Source organism: Procambarus clarkii, chromosome 42 (assembly GCF_040958095.1).
Source record: "Procambarus clarkii isolate CNS0578487 chromosome 42, FALCON_Pclarkii_2.0, whole genome shotgun sequence".
Taxonomy (NCBI): domain Eukaryota; kingdom Metazoa; phylum Arthropoda; class Malacostraca; order Decapoda; family Cambaridae; genus Procambarus; species Procambarus clarkii.
In genome coordinates, this window is record NC_091191.1 from 8810235 (window position 1) to 8828097 (window position 17863).

Sequence of the window (17863 nt, forward strand, 5' to 3'; positions counted from 1 at the left end):
CAACCTCAATGTTACTCCAATTACAATTGGGCACATCCGATCCCTTGTTCGTCGTCGCCACTCAACCAACAACAGTAGGCATCCATCAGTCTCAGGAGACTATGGAGTTGCGCTCTGGTTTTCGGTCTGGCGTGGCCTCACCAGGGGCACAAAGCCAGGGTAGGTGGGGACTGGTCAAGTCGTATACTGCAATTTCGGATACCGGGCTAGAAACAACTTCGTTCACTGAGAAGTTTGTACATACAAACCATTCCGTTCGTATATGCGCTGGTTTGTGTTCGCTGTTGTTCTCGTCTGAATAAATACATGGCACTTGTTCATATAATTAGCGCTTCCATTATTAGAATTATTTATCCATTATTAGAATAACAAGGTGCAAACCATATCCCCTTACAGTTGAAATCTATTTATTTATATACAAGAAGGTACATTGGGTTGCGAGAGTACATAACATTTATTAAGAGGTACATTGTAGCAAGATTTGAGATTAAAGGATTTAAGACTAACACGTTTAGAAACAAGGCGCCCCCGAAGGAGGCTATTATTTGTTATGCACCCCATACTCAACCAGTAAGTAGTGGAGCAAAACATAGATTACATGGTCATAAAGTCTTAATCAGACCAATTCAATTCAATTTCTTTCTTTATTATGCACCCCATACCCATCCCGTGGGCGGTGGTGTAAAGGATTACAGAGGCACATAATCGGTTCAGGAACTGAACCTTCTAGTTCGTTTAGCTAAGCAAATATCAATTTGTGACGCTAGTTACAAAATTATTAATATTATATATACATGTACATACACACTCTCATACATACATGTACATATATATATATATACGTATACATATATACATACACATACATATATCTAATCACCTACACAAATACACACATCAATAATCTTTGTGTCACAAGTGATCAACAAGAGGCTCACAACAGTCACTATACAAGGCACTTTACATCTATGGTGAGTCACACAGTTACTAGTCTTGCTGCACACCCACCCAACTGGGCGGCAGCTTTACAGTCATGTGCATGCATTACCTACAGTAAGCAAATTTTGGATACTTCGCTAAGATTTCGAGCAGCACATCATTATGAATGAAGTACTTACACATTTCTTGGACACTATTGATGGTGTTATCTCTAAATTCCGCGATTTTTCACATTCCATTATATAATGACGCAAAGGATGCGAATAGTTCTGCAGACAGAGTTTACATTTAGTCAAATCTACATCAGCAGATGTTACAAACTCCCAGAGGTACTTGTAGCCGAGCCTAAGCCTAGCAGTGGTAACATCTAGAAGTCTACTGACATTATTGGATGACGTGCGGTTCTTCCTTTTGGAAACGCATGGAAATGCAACACTTGGGTTGACCCGATTGACAGACTGGTTATATTCCAACAGGGTCTGAGACATTTACACTGGCGGGCGGCGTTCTTGCCAACTATATGGCTGTTAAGTTGAAAATTGTAACTGTTAAGAGCATTCTATTGTGGTTTTAATATTGAACAATTATACATATACGAAACAGACAAATCTGGTGTCCGAAATAGTAAAAATATTAGTGTGCGATGTGAAATATGTAAAGGGGATATGGGGTGTGCCTCGTATCCCCTACAACAACAAGAAGTTCGAGAGCGATGAGGCCGCCACCTACTAGCTTCAGGATGTCGTCGAATCTAAATCAACAATATACTACCGCCGCTACTTTCTCGGAAACGTAAGTACCTGCCGCTTTACTTCTCTCACCCTGCCTAGCCTGGCCTGGCCTGACCTGGCCTAGCCAGACCTGACCAGACCTGACCTGGCCTAGCCTTACCTAGCCTAGTCTGACCTGGCCTATTCTGACCTGAGTGTGGTAAGAGGGCGTGATAAGAGGCTAACGTGTGGTCTTGAAGGAAGTCGATAAAGCAGACAATTTTCAAAAGGAAGGGCAGCATAACGAGCAGACAGGGAATGGACAGACAGTCGGTTATCCCATAATGTGTAATACGCCCCGCACAGCATGGGTGGAGTGGGGGGGGGGTGTTGTAGCAGGGCACAGTATGGTGATGGTGCGGGTGAAGTACACACCCACTGAATTCCTGCCATCAATAATTGTTTTCATAACCATTAGAACAATGGCATCCCTCCAGCCACCATCCTTCCACTGACTCCCTCCTCTGGTCCTCCACCTCAGACAATAACCCCCCACACCCCCTCTCCCTTCCAGACATCAGCATGTCAAAATCAGTACCATAGTGTGTTTAAACTGTTTAAACAAAGTCAATTTGTATCTCAAGGTATCTTAATTCATTTGAAAGTGTACATGTGCATTCGTTCGTATACTGTACTCGCCTAATTGTGCTTGCTGGGGTTGAGCTCTGGCTCTTTAGTTCCACCTCTCAACCGTCAATCAACAGGTGTACAGGTTTCTGAGCCTATTGGGCTCTATCATATCTACACTTGAACCTGTGTATGGAGTCAGCCTCCACCACATCACTTACTAATGCATTCCATTAGATATAATCATATATGATTACACATAATCATAATCATTCCATACACATAATCATATATGTGTACGTCAACGTATACATACATGCGTATATATACCTCATATTAAAATACTGATAAACGAATGACCATGAACAAATTCATTTATAATTGTAGCATTATATATAATTTTAATAGACTAATTACGTGTTTATACATTTGAATGGTCCAGACAGGTGGCCAGCCTTGGACATATACACTTCTGGTAGGCACAATGACCTCATGTTAGACCCTTGATAGATTATGTGAGAGAGAGAGAGAGCTGGGGCAGGGAGGTGCGTGCCCCAGGGAGATAATCCATGCCCATGCCCCGCCTCGAGGTCAGTTCTCGAGTCACACCAAGAATAACAATCGAGCAAGTTGTCCTGACCAGGATGTGGCATATTAGGGAGGGTTGAGGAATAGGAAGCCTGTCTGATAGGGCTCTTGGCAAGCAGCTCTCCCTCAGTCTACCTATCTATATGGAAGAAATGTATCTTGGCCCTCCTCCCCCCTGCCTATTCTCTCCCCCACCTTTCTTCCTTCATTTCCTCCCTCCTTCCCTCCCCCTCACTGGTGAGAGAGTAGGAGTGTGAGAGTGGTTAGAGAACTCGTAGTTCTCACGCTCGTGAAATTGTCTGCGACCCTGGAGGAGTAGAGCGGAGGGGGGGTGAAAGTAGGTGACAATGGAGGAGTAGAGGGGAGCATTATATGCAGTGAACGTAGGTGTCTATGGAAGAGTACATCATAGAGGAGGGTGAAAGGAAGGTGACGATGGAGGAGGAGAAGGGAGGGGGTGTGAAGGTAGGTGATGATGGAGGAGTAGAGGGGAGGAGGGGGGCAAAGGTAGGTGTCTATGGAAGAGTACATCATAGAGGGGGGTGAAGGTAGGTGGCGATGGAGTAGAGCAAAAGGGGTGGGGGTTGAAAGTAATCCTGAGTTTAATTTTTTAGTTATATATAGTGACACCTCGGCTTACGAATGAATATTTATGAACTTTTCGGGTTACGAGCCTAATTTCTTTGAAAAATTTGAATCGGGTTACAAACTTTGCCTCGGGAAAGGAGTTTGTTGATATACGTATGGGCTGAACTAGCGCGTGGTGGCATGGTGATCGCGCCTCAGTTTACCAGTGTCCCCTGCCTAGTAAGTATCGCGCCTGAATTCTTTGTAAAGCATTACATTTGTTTTGGGATTTTTGGCTATTTGAACATAAAATTTGTTATGATATATCTTGCCATGAGTCCCAAGAAAGCCAGTGGTAAGGTTTAAGCCAAGAAAACACATGTGAGAATGACCATAGAGGAAAAACAAGTGAGCATTCATAAACATCAAAATGGTGCACAGGTTGTTGAACTAGCTAGGCAGTACAACAAATCTGTCAACAATATGCACTATACTTGCTAAGAAAAAGGACATTATGAGCATTAAAGTGGCAAAAGGCATATCAACAATCCCGAAACAAAGAACACAAACACTTGAGGATGTTAAAAAGTTTTTATTAATTTGGATAAACAACAAGGAGTTAGCAGGTGATAGCATTTCAGAGGCCATCATTTGTGAGAAACCAAGGCATTTGCATGAAGACCTTTTAAAGAAACCCCCTGGAACGAGGGGGAAAAGATGAATCAAGTTTGAAAATGTGAAAAGTTTGTGTGACAATAGAGCCTCGTGGAAAACTTTTGCTGTGGTCATTACCTGGTGGAATGCACCCAGGATGGAGTATCAGGGCTATACATCTTTTAAATCATAAAAGTAATAAACATTTCCCATCAACCTTACAAACAATATTAACCTATTTTCATGTATTTCCCCCATGTGCATTTTAACAAAGTTGCTAAATTGCCTTTATCATTCTGTAAAATTTCAATTACAGTACTGTATGTATAATTTTGTTAGTATAAATGGACTGAATATTCTGAAATTGCTATTAATTTTACAATTTCAGATTCAAAGGTGGTCTGTACACCCAATTTGGTCAGACAGGTGAAGAGAGCATTTAGGATAGTTCGAAGAGATGAAGATGGTCGCAATTGTGTTCGAAGAGGCAAACGCCCCCCTTTGCTCCTGACATTATGTTCAACCATTGACCTCTGCACACCTAACACAAGGTAGGTTGAAAACTCCTCCTTCATGTCATTGGTACATTAGCCAGAAACTCAGGGCTCATGTAGGAATATCCCTAAAAAAAAAAAAAGTGGCCCCAACAATGCATCCTCCAAGTCTGGAGGATGAGCAGGAGCATTGTTGAGAAGCAGGACCTTGAGTGTCAAACTTTTCTCTTGCAGATATTTTTTGATGGCAGGGCAAACCACTCCACATCACAGTTTTTCTGCACGTTATATATTTTGTAAAACTCTTGGATTTTCGGAATGATACACGAGCAAGGGTTTAATTTTCAAATCGCCACACAGCACAAGAGTTAGCCTATCCTGACACAAGTTAGCCCAAGTTAGCTTGTGTCCGGGCAGTGACGTCTCCTCTTGGGTAATGTATGTCCTCTTCGGCAATTTTTTCCAGAATAGCTATGTCTCCTCACAATTAAACACTTGTTGTGTAATATATCCATCAATACAGTATCTACAAAATCTTTAAAATCACGAACAAATCTTTTAGCCCCTACTTTATCTGAGCTGGCACCCTCACCATGCCTCACAACACTATGAATACCACGTCTTTTTTTCAAAATTTCTCAAACCATCCCCTACTCACCTTAAACTCTTTCGTATCTGCAAAACTCGTTCTAGGGGTTTTCTTTATAAGATCTTGCATGAAGATTTCATTGTTGACCAAACCACACACTGGAAATTGAATAGACGATGACATTTCGATCCGTCCTGGACCATTATAAAGTCGATTGTGATGAGATGAGGGAAGCAAGAGCATTAAGTAGGCGAGAGAGAGAGGTGAGGAGATGACAAGTATGTACGTATGTACATGAATAAAACATGTACATACTTATACATAACGTGTGTAAATAGTGTAATAAACACAATAACAGTATTTTGGGAGGAGGAATGTTGGCGAGTAATGTGTTGGAGGAGGGAGGGAGGACTGGCAGGGTGTGACAGCTCACTCATGTTTTTTGGGCTCACCATACCAACATAGTGGATCGTTATGGTGAATACATACGTAGATGGGTATATACAATGTGTGTATATAGTGTAATAACAGCAAAAACACTGTTTGATTGTAGAATATGTCGCATATATGAGGCCCATAATTTTGAGCATAGCGATGTTCTATACTTTGAATTACATTAATTCCACAAATTACACACTTTTAAATAATATTACAGCAAAAAAAAGGAAGAAATGAATGAGAAACTTCAAAATAATTGCGCAACATTTTATTTGCAGCAACTGCCGTCGCACGGGGTGGCGGGGCCGACAGACCCCCATCGCTCCAACGCTCAGCGCCCATAATTTGCTCAACTTCCCAGCTCCATCGCAGCTAAAGTAAGTCACATACAATATTTTTTGTTTAGTTTCCCCGTGATCAGACTCTGCATTTTAACAATATAAGAAGAGAAAAAAAATTTTTGGAAAGATTTTATTTCTTGTGCACCAGGGTGTTATTTGGAGACAGCAGTTCAGTGGTTAACTACTAAATTTTTTTTTCTCCCACACACGCACCCCCCTAGGAAGCAGCCTGTAATAGCTAACTCCCAGATACCTATTTACTGTTAGGTAACAGGGGTCATCCCCTTTTGTACAAAGAATCTGCTAAAGCTTTTAGGGCTAATCTTTGACACTCGTTTGTCTTTGTCGCCCCATATTTTTTACGTCCGAGTTGAATGCTCTAAGGCCCTTAACTAACTTTAGGTCATGTCCCATACTTCTTGGGGAGCTAATCGACACTGCTCCTCTCTTTACATTCCTCTCTCGTTCTGTCTAAACTCGATTATGGCCCTGTTTACTCGTCTGCTTCTCCTTCTACCCTTCACCATCTGGACACACTGCATCATACTGGGTTACGGCTCAGCTCTGGTACCTTTCCTTCGACACCTACCCTAAGCCTGTATGTTGAAACTGGCGTCCTGTTTCTACAGGATCGCCATGATCGCTACTGTCTTCTCCACCTTGCACGGTCCTTACAGCACCCTCACTCTTGCTTATGTCATGCCTTGAGGTTTACCCATCCTGTGGTTCCTGTTCCCCTTCACCACCTATCTCTTTCTGTACGGTTGTCTCTCTTACAAAATGCTCTTTCAGTTTGTGTTACCAATATTTCCCCTCGTGTCATTCCGTCTTTGCCCCTATGGAGGGGTCCCCGTTCCTAAATTCTGTAAGCCTTGACCCACATGACTAAAACTTTTACCCCTCCTACAGTTCTAAATCACCTTTTCCTTGAACACTTTTCTTCACACTTGCACTCTATTTCCGTCTTCACCAATGGGTCTTAAGTCTGCAGACGGTGTAGGCTACTCTGTTGTTTTTCCTGACTGCACCTTTGTGTCTCCTGCCTCCGGAGACTAGCATCTTCATGGCGAACTTTATGCTATACTCTATGCTCTTCATCAACTCTTTTCTCGCTGTCAATCCTCCTCTGTGTTTATAGTTGACACTTGCAGTGCCCTCATGGCTCTAGAATCCTTTAATCCAGAACATCCTTTGGTAGTTGAAATTCAACATTGGCTGTTTCTTATCTCCAGTAGATTTAAGACAGTGGAATTTCGCTGGATTCCCACCCATATTGGTGTGTTCTTAAATGAGCGTGCGGACACTGCCGCTAAGGAAGCTATCCGTACCTGTCCCATCTCCCGTAAAGGTATTCCTTATTATGACTTTTACCCAGTTATTCATTTCCCCATTCTTGCCCGTTGTCAGGGTTGTTGGTCTTCTGTTACTGGTAACAAACTGCATGCTCTTAAGAGTAGTGTGTTCCCATGGCCTTCCTCCTACCACCGTAACCGGTGGTGGGAAACGGCTCTGGCGAGGTTGTATATTGGTCATACACGTTTAACTCACGGGCACTTAATGGAGCGCTGCCCTGCTTCTTATTGTCCAAACCGTTGTCTCTACATGTCCCTGACTTCCAGGACTTACGTGTCTTGCTTCCCGACCATCCCTCACTGTCAATTGTCCCTCGATAAAATTCTTGGTAAATTCAATACCTTTGATATTGTTCGCCGTATGCGTTTTTGTTCTTGTATTGGCGACGTTAGTGATATTTAGCGCACTATGATTATCCCACACATTTGATGGTTTGATAATTACTGTACTGTACAGTACTTTGGTTTGGAATGTATCAAATAAAGTTGTTTCATGTATTCAAATGTGTGAGAAAATCCACTGGGGCTGTGAGATGAAGCGAACCTGTAACAAAGCCATTGCCAGTTGCATACTCTACCACCACTGATGGTAAAAGTCTTACAACTGGATATCTTGTGTGATGGGTTATGGTATCACAGCTATACTGAACCAAGATGGTATGGCTCTCCCTCACATAAATGAAAGAAATGCTGCTATTGGCCTTGCAGTGTGTAAGTTGCAGGTGAAAACAAATGAAAATTATCAAATAAATAATTAAACAATTTACTGAAATAGTAAACATTGCCACAACCCTGTGTCTTATTGATTTAAATGGCCACAGTGAGGCATACAACACTGCAGATTATGATGTCATTAGTTATCCACTGTGCTGACAAGTGGGCTGACTGATGTTCGTTGACACCTGTATCGTGCTTCAATTTAATCGCCAGGAGATCACCCTCTCACTAGACTCGTCTGTAGGAAGTACAGTATAGTATCTCAAATTACCTTGGATCATAAATAGCATAAGACTTGGGGGTAGGAGAGGGTTGCAGTGTTTGTCATGGCTCTCAGTTGTTCCTGGTATTAGGCAATTTAGTTCTGGAATCATTTTTGTTGGCCAATGTTAAACTTTTTCGAAAGTAGATGTTTTTCTGAAAGGGAAGGGGGGGGGAGAACCTCTATGCTTGGATACAGTTATCTAAGTGAATACTTAGATTTATACAGTAGAATAACTACCTTCTTTTCCTTAGTCAAAAAGGTTGCTTGTTTATTTCTAGGGACTTGTATTTTCTTTTATTTTTAACTGCAGCAACTTTCAGTGAATGATAGATTCTTACTGAAAGGACCTTTACTTCATTGTTGTTACTTTATGGTCATCTCATTGTGTACAGGGATTCCGCGAAGCTTTTGGGGTTAGTCTTTGACACTCGTTTGTCTTGGTCAGCCCATATCTCTTGCCTCCGAGTTGAATGCTCTAAGGCCCTTAACCTCCTTAAGGTTTTGTCCCATACTTCTTGGGGAGTGGATAGGCGCACGCTCCTCTATTTGCACTCCTCTCTCATCCTGTCTAAACTCGATTATGGTTGCCCTGCATACTCTTCTGCTTCTCCTTCTACTCTTCGCCGTCTTGATGCTTTGCACCATACTGGGTTGCGTCTCGGCTCTGGTGCCTTTCGTTCGACTCCCGCCCTTAGTTTGTATGTTGACACTGGTTTTCTCTCTCTTCAGGACTGCCGTGATTGCTACTGTCTTCGCTATCTTGCGCGGTCCTTCCAACATCCTTCCTCTCGCCTCTGTCGTGCATTGACTTTTCCTCCTCCTGTGGTTCCTGTTCCTCTTCATTGTCTCCCACTTTCTGTCCAGTTATCTCGCTTACAGGATTCTCTTTCTGTTCATATTTCTAATGTTTCTCCTCGTATTGTTCCTTCATTACCTCCGTGGAGAGTCCCCCTTCCCAAGTTTTGTACGTCCTTGACTTGTATTACTAAAGCCTTTACCCCTCCTACAATTCTGAAAAGCCTCTTCCTTGAGCACTTTTCTTCGCACTCCCACTCTATTTCCATCTTCCCTGATGGGTCTAAGTCTGCGGATGGTGTGGGCTACTCTGTTGTTTTTCCTGACTGTATTTACATGTGTCGCCTCCCTTCGGAGGCTAGCGTCTTTACGGCAGAACTTTATGCTATTCTCTATGCTCTTTGTCTCTTGCTTTCTCATTCCTCCTTTGTGGTTGTAGTTGATTCTCGTAGTGCCCTCATGGCTCTAGGGTCCTTTAATCCTGTCCATCCGGTGGTCATTGAGATTCAACATTGGCTGTTTCTTATTTCTAGTAAATTTAAATCAGTAGAGTTTTGCTGGGTTCCCAGCCATATTGGTGTTTCAATGAGCGTGCGGATGCTGCCGCTAAGGAAGCTATCCGTTCTTGTCCCATCTCCCGTAAAGGTATTCCTTATTCCGACTTTTATCCTGTTATTCATTCTTCCCCGTTGGCAGGGTTGTTGGTCCTCTGTGGTTGGTAACAAGCTGCGTACTCTCAAACTTAGTGTGTCCCCGTGGCCTTCCTCCTACCACCGTAACCGGCGGTGGGACACTGCTTTGGCACGGCTGTGGGTTGGTCATACCCGCTTAACCCACTGTCACTTAATGGAGCTCCGCCCTGCTCCTTATTGTCCGAATTGTGTTGTCCCTCTTACAGTTGTGCATATCCTTGTTGAATGTCCTGACTTCCAGGACGAGCGTGTGTCTTGCTTTCCGACCGTCCCTCGCCCCTCGATAGAATTCTAGGTGAATCGGATACTTTTCATATCGTTCGCCTTATGCGTTTTTGTTCTCGTATTGGCATTCTTAGTGATATTTAGCGCCCTCTGATTATTTCGCACTTTGATGGTGCTACATGGCCTTCCCGGTTTGGTGCCTTCTTTTGGTAATTACCTTGCCTTCATTGTTGTTTCATTTTAATGTGATAGTTGTGATATGGATTGTTCTGGCTCACGTGCAAGGTCTTGGATTTTTTTCTGTTTTATGTTAAATTGCCAGTCTTGTTACTATTTGTAGAGTTAGAGATCTGCATTAAGGCCTCAATATTATATTCTGTATTTTTTTTTATAACATGTTATCAGCAATTTTTGTGGTTGGTAATATTTAGATTAATGTCAGTGATGTATATGACAAGGGTTAAGACCCCTTGTGGTATGACAGCATTTTTACCCAGTCATTTCTTTAACAAATGAAAGGGTCCTCATAACCATTCTTTTGTCCTTTCTACCATGTACCTGTTTGTTGCTTCTTGGTCATTCATTTGGTACATTGGCTATTAAAACAATGGCCTTTGGTAATGTTGCAATTACCATTTCTAAAAAAAAGAGCAGGTTCATTAGGTAGGGTTTGTTTTTAGCAAAGTTTTACAAAAATTCCATTCCTTCAGGACCTTGCAGATTTTAGGTCAAACTAATTGACAGTAATCTGTTTTGCCCTTTCAAACTGATGGTTTTAATCTAGGTAAAATATTTCAGAATATCTGAAGAGTTTGGCAGACAAATCATTTAAGAGCTTTGATTAAATTTAAAGTTACCAAAGACTTTGTGAAAACCATGTTGTATAGATGCTTGTCACTTTTCTAATGTTTTTTAAATTTAAATTTACTAAAGATCATTGTTAATCATAATTTGTACAAAGCTTAGGTGTTGCATAGCTTTAATCAATATTTTAGTTTTCATATTTGAAAGTAAATTTAAAGTTTCTTCCACTTTAATAATTCAGACTAATTTGCAATATTTGTTAGTTTGTAAATTGAATAGGTAGTCCACTTTTACATCTTTTCAATGCATTTTGCATGCACCTATGTAACAAGTTACAAATAGGTATAAATTTTGCCAAGTATTTATTTTCAAAGCAAAAAAATTTCAGATGTTTAAACATTGCATCAATAGTAGTAAACAATAATTTCCAGCATAATTTCAGGATAAGGTATATAAAGTAGTTTCATTAAAATTGTTTTATTTAATAAGTTTTACATATAGTATTTATAATACATCTAATATTTATTACTGTTTCAGGTTGAGACAGATGCTCCTAGATGAACAGAAGATCCAAAAGGCCAAGACAACTCCAGAGACAATCACCTGTAAAAGAAAAATAAACATTAAACAGGGACACTACTTTTATTATCACCAATGCCTAATAATAAGCCAGAAAAATCCTAACTCCCAATCTTTTAAGATTGGCTCAGCAAGGCTGATCCCTTCCTCTGATTTTAGTGCAGAGCTTGTTCCCCAAATGGGTGCAGTACATCCACCACTTTAGTGCCATCAACACATTGTACATATGCTTTACCAAAAACAATGTATTCCAGGCTCTGGAGTTTTAGATGCATGCACCCATTCAGCAAACAAGCCCTGTAAGAATTAACAATGTCACCATTGTTAAGGGTCCCTAAACCTATGCAATTCTAGTCCATCTATTAGATGGGTAGTAGAGCAAAGCTCTGAAAAAGCCAGGACAGGGAAATCTGCAGGACTGCCTGGTCCCCTTCTATGAAATGGGGTAGGATCAGTACAAACCATCAATCCCTGTGGGTTGTAACAGTAGGACATGGTTACACACCTATAAATGGACTAGATAAGAGAATTAAGATTAACTGTCATTGATATAGCTAAAACATTGAATTCAAACTCACCCACTTTGTAGATTTCCTTTTGCAGAGTAAAGGAGCCTCACTCCAAGCCAGTCCATGCATCATAATCACCATCTGAAAAATATGTAAACAAATTAACTTCAGATTTAAAACTGATCTAGCTTTACTTTTAAAATTAGCATTCAGTACTTTAAAAATTCAAATGGAAAATGTTTAATTTCTTTAAGGAATTAACATTACCTACATTCTAGTAGTAAAGATCTAATTTAGCCATATAAATATATATGGCATCACAAAAATTGGCCAAGTTTCAGTAAATGTCATTTGAGAAACTATCTCCAACTGCACTTCAATGGCAATTGACATTTATCTTTAGCCAATGCTATATTGTTTAAGTTATAACAATTTTTTTACTTTTATGCAAATCTATTCAAATTAACCTTTACTACAACTCGCCTGATTCTGTTGAACCCATTAACTCTTCCAACTGACAGAGGGACTTCTAGACTTTCCAAACCACATTCTGGAAAACATTATAATTTTAAAAATCAAGCTAAAGTAAACATTGAATATTTTTTACTTTCAAGGGAAAAATACCATCACTTAGAACAAAACTTTCCCTGCCATTAACTTATTTGACTCCTGATTACCCTTAAGTGTTGTACATTTATAGATTAAAGCTTAAACAAGCATTTAATGTTAACCAAACAAGATTTACATTTCAATAAAATTTTAATAAAACACCCTCACCTATGCTGTTTAAGATCTAATGCCCCACATTACAATCTTCACAATTTCAACATTACCATTCTATTCAATACATTCATGAAAGGAATGAATTTGCAGATATGGTACCCACTAGCCTAAGCCTAGACTTTTCCATACCCATTCAATTCCCATACCCTAATATTTAACAGGTTTTTAGCAATTAACTTTTACCCTCCAATTCCAAAGTACACAACACTACTTACTCTAGATCTGCAAGTATTTTTCTGCAGCTCTTTCTTGCCAGGACCTTCCACAACCTGTCATGTGAACAGTAAATGTTACTAAAAACTTATTTGCATAGCGATGTTATTTTGTTCATACCTGTACCACCAGTTTAACAGTCGCCGTTTTAAATGGCACTAAGTATCTTTGTCCCATCTTTATTAATTACAAACAAAGGTATAGTCATTTAAAGTCAACATCCTATAAAAATTTTCTTTTCTAACAACTTGTTATGAACGTTATTTTTCTGGAACATTGCAAACTTAAACTATGTATAACATTTGAATAAAAGCAATACAAAATTTATATATACAAATCTTTATTCTTTTACAACCACTGCTTACTACTAGATGGACAAATTTATTCTGTTGAAAGTTATGTACCAAGCTTTTTAGTCTGAAAATTCATAATTAACCCAACTATACTACCAAGACAATGTGATTTTACTAAATTTAGTAATATTTACACTAGCAACTATACAAGGCCATATCCTTTCCAGTTATCACCAAACTTCTGCAGGTGTAAGGCTCTATCTCCCCCATCTGCAGCACTTATGACCACACTTGGTCTTTATTATAAATTTCTTTATGGACCTGCTACAGTTCTGCCAAGGGAATGATTAACACACCTTGCAAGCCAACTAATATTAAAGTTTGAAATATTTATTAAAAGCAGATGTTTTTATCATATGGGGTGTTATTTTAGAAGAATGGGTGGTGTGATTGTTATGGTTGAGTAACATGGTACAAGAGGGCAAGTAGTTACTGAGCAAGTATGCCAATTTCAATTTCTAGCAAACTGGCAGATACAGAAGAAGTGCACACTTTTTCTGCATAGATTCTAATGGCAGTAAAGTTCCTATTAGAGTTACTAGCCACGATTCACTAATGACTAGGGGAAGTTAGCTCAGAGCATCTTTGATGTGCTTTGATGGCAACGAAAATGTTGCCCCCCTTCAAAAATTTAAGCTTGTCTACAGCATTTCCTTTTTAATTAACTATTTAAGGGGGAAGATTCTAAATAGCAAGTGCCAATAGGCTGTGCCACTGGTTTATGGCAAAAGATTCTGTAGCAATACAACTATAAGCCACACTCCCCCCCCCCCCCTTTCCTCCCAACTGTTCAGTGTCAAAGCGGGGGGGGGGGGGTCCATTTACTGTACCACTTACATTTTAGTGTGGGCTTCATCCACTATTCTGATGTTAGCTGGAACATTTGTGCCAGCTGCTGGTTTGAAAGGGAGGCATACCATGTGCCAATTCAGGGAGCTTTCCACGTTCCTCACTGCATGTCAGCTCAGGACCTCGCTACCATGTTGGGAGGCAGTTGAAGACTGCCCAATCAACATCCGGGCTGGAGAGCAGTACCAGCCGAGGGAGAATTTACAACCTGCAAAAAATTTAATACCCTTAATCTACACGATTTAGCTCATCTTTACCTAGCCTCCAAACCTTACATGTGTCAGCATTAAACTGCATTTGGTAGTCTTAACTATTTCAAAGCTATTTAGGGCATTTTTTTTATATGCCAATTCTGCAACTATTGCAGTCTAAACCAAAATCTGGTTTTGTGAATAACCGAGGTCCAAGGACAGCCTTTAGGCAGTACTTTCAACATTTCTGCCCCAACTTAACCCCATTTATACTATCATTTCCTTTGGTATAACCACCCCCTAATCAACTTTAGTCAGCACTCCCAATGATGCTACCCTCTTATCAATTTTGTGCCACTATCAAAATCTCTGCTAAAGTCAAAGTACACAAAATCACAAACCTTATCACTATTTCCTCAACTATGTAACCTAAACCATGAACAGCCAGTAGTCAAATTATGAGATTCATGTATCTAGTCACGTTTCTCAAAAAGAAGTGATGGTACTTGCAATGTTAGATTCTAGTAACTTTCCTCAGAATAGACTAAGCTAATTGGCCGCTAACTTAAGCGATAAAATTAACTTTACAAAATTTTCCTTTAAAACTTACCATATTAGGAACTTTCCGCGACTGGCATTTACCCGACATGCTGTATTAAATAGAGTAAAAACGGTATACAGTATCGAGTCTAGTAAAACTACGGTAAATTAAATATGGTTAACTTGCATTCTTTAAGCATGGGCTGCATAGTAAATGAATTAAACTAAACGTTAAGCACCCTGGCAAACCACTTCGTTCTATTCAATTTATTTTATCACTTCGTCCGGCTAGATTTTTAAGATTAGATTAAAAGGAACACCCTCTGGTAACGTCAGAACTAGTTAACCAAATAAATATTTAGGTAAAATACTTTCATAAAACCCGTCTACTTCCCCCACCAGTAGACTTGTTCAGCTAAAGGCATAATGTAATGTTCCACTTTAGTAAATAAAGACAAAAAACACTACCCATCTCTGTAGTTATCAGTTACCTGACCTCTTTTACGCTTAAAAATTACCTATCTTTCCCATAATTATTCGATATAACTTACCTCTCACCCGCTGGTCGAGCACACAGCAGTATATATCCTCTCCCACCACTCACCGCGTGGATACTACTCTACTGTGGCCGCAAATTGCCTCAAATCACCTACGTTGTCCATAAACATATATAGAAGAGCAACTGACCGTAACACCCGTATAGTGATCGTCACATAACGTGGGAACATTAGTAGTACTGCTGTCAAAACATAGATGGCGCCAGAACAAGCGGTAATTCCTATGGACTCGCCTAGTTATGCGTAGGGAATTGAGCTTCAGCTGTTTGGTCCCGCCCCTCAGCTGTATTCACCTAGTTGTACTCACCTAATTTGTGCTTGCAGGGGTTGAGCTTTGGTTCTTTGGTCCCGACTCTCAACCGTCAATCAACAGGCAGGTTCCTGAGCCTATTGGGCTCTATCACATCTACATTTGAAATTGTGTATGGAGTCAGCCTCCACCACATCACTGCTTAATACATTCCATTTGTTAACTACTCTGACACTGAAAAAAATCTTTCTAATATCTCTGTGGCTCATTTGGGTACTAAGTTCCCCTTGTTCGTGTTCCACCGTGTTAAAGAGCTCTCTTTGTAACTATCAAAATGCATGTATCTTTGCTTTCACTTCAGTTATATTTATGACAAGGGATTTAAAATTTGCCTATATTTCTGCTTCTCTGATGACATTAAAAACTTTCGTTTATTACAGTATCTACATAAAATTAACATTTATCTTCATTAGGTTGTAGTTCTCATCAATAGGGAGAGCGTCGGTAAAAAAAAAAAATTGTTTAAATATAAATATCTTTCCTCTCTCAATAATATGCCCGAAACGCTATGCGTACTAGTGGCTTTAGGTATTGTATGTACTAGCTCTATCTATAAATCCAATATTATGTTTGTAAATCGACTATTTATGTACTTTCCTGAATAAAATGAACTTTACTAATATCTAATCTCTGTGACTAAAACGTAAGAACGACTTTATCTATGCCTTTTTGATAACATATACAATTATAAGCTTTATTAGTGAATCTCTATTAATTAAACAATATATCAGAGAGTGTGTAAGGTTCGGTGTTCCATGTGCGTGTCTGTGTCTGTCCCTGTCCCTCTGCTCCTGTCCCTGTCCCTCTGTCTCTGCCTCTCCTCGTTTCTGACATTCTCTGTGTCAGCCTATCTCTGTCTCTTTCCTCGCTCTATCTCTGTCATTCTCTCACTGACTTTGCATATCCTTATCTATACATCTCTGTGTCTAACATTCTCTCCCTGACTCTGTCTATATCTATTTCTCTGTCTCGATCTTCATCTCTTTCTCTCTCTCTCTCTCTCCTTCTCTCTCTCTCTCTCTCTCTCTCTCTCTCTCTCTCTCTCTCTCTCTCTCTCTCTCTCTCTCTCTCTCTCTCTCTCTCTCTCTCTCTCTCTCTCTCTCCTTCTCTCTCTCTCTCTCTCTCTCTCTCTCTCTCTCTCTCTCTCTCTCTCTCTCTCTCTCTCTCTCTCTCTCTCTCTCTCTCTCTCTCTCTCTCTCTCTCTCCTTCTCTCTCTCTCTCTCCTTACATACATACATACATTTATTTAACACATGTGGTACACGCACAAGGGGACACAGGTGGAAGCTGAGTACCCAAATGAGCCACAGAGAGATTATAGAAAGAACTTTTCAGTGTAAGAGTAGTTAATAAATGGAATTTATTAGGCAGTAATGTGGTGGAGGCTGACTCCATACACAGTTTCAAGTGTAGATATGACAGAGCCCAGTAGGCTCAGGAATCTGTACATCAGTTGATTGACGGTTGAGAGGCGGGACCAAAGAGCCAAAGTTCAACCCTTGCAACCACAACTAGGTTAGTACATACATACATACATAAGATATAAAACAGTGGAGGATTCCCAGGTAGAACAATCAACCACAATGCCCATTACCCCTTTACCCTGATGTCCTTAACTACACAACTATACAATACAATACAATACAATTTTATTTAGGTAAGGTACATACATACAATAAATATTTACAAGGATTGTTTAACTTATAGGTATAGCTAGTACATACAATGCCTAAAGCCACTATTACGCAAAGCGTTTCGGGCATTGACATTGACATTCGGGCATTGATAATGACAAGAGTCATTAACACGTGTAATGGCTGATCCCCCATCACGATAGCATAAAGACCAATTGCCTGACCCGCAGTCCGTCTTGCTCCTCAAATAATTTTCGGGGATAACATGAAAACGTCTCTCGAGTTTATCTTTCTAATGTTGTTTTCCCATCTTTCATTTTATCAGCTTAGTTCCTTTATTATGCCCCAATTACTCATCCCTTGAGCGGTAGTTAAACTGAACCCAAATTTAAAAAAAGTTCCTTTTGCTAAGCAAGCTACAGTCTTGATAAGTCAGATATATTGTTTGTTAACACATTTCTCAACAATGAAGTCAGTTTTATCAAGCTAACATATCCTAACACAACGAGTGAGAGTATTAACTGGTCTAATTATTTTATTAGACCAGT

General features: G+C 40.0%; 2 long non-coding RNA genes across 3 annotated transcripts in view; one reads left to right on the forward strand and one right to left on the reverse strand.

Moving 5' to 3' along the window:
• Positions 1–1274: 1274 nt before the first annotated feature.
• LOC138373600 (uncharacterized) overlaps positions 1275–17863 on the forward strand; it is a 449843-nt gene continuing 433254 nt past the window's right edge. Inside the window, exons 1-2 of the long non-coding RNA XR_011231251.1 lie at positions 1275–1731; positions 4474–4636. This is a non-coding gene — a long non-coding RNA (uncharacterized lncRNA). The remainder of the gene's footprint in view (positions 1732–4473; positions 4637–17863) is intronic.
• Positions 11259–15588, reverse strand: LOC123762136 (uncharacterized). Of its 2 annotated transcripts, none has more exons than XR_011231253.1 (7): positions 15366–15588; positions 14885–14924; positions 14072–14291; positions 12884–12937; positions 12369–12435; positions 11959–12026; positions 11259–11400 (listed from the first exon to the last, which is right to left on the reverse strand). It is a non-coding gene; the product is annotated as an uncharacterized lncRNA (long non-coding RNA). The 2 variants fall into 2 exon arrangements; XR_011231252.1 differs by having other exon boundaries at positions 11955–12026; positions 15366–15586.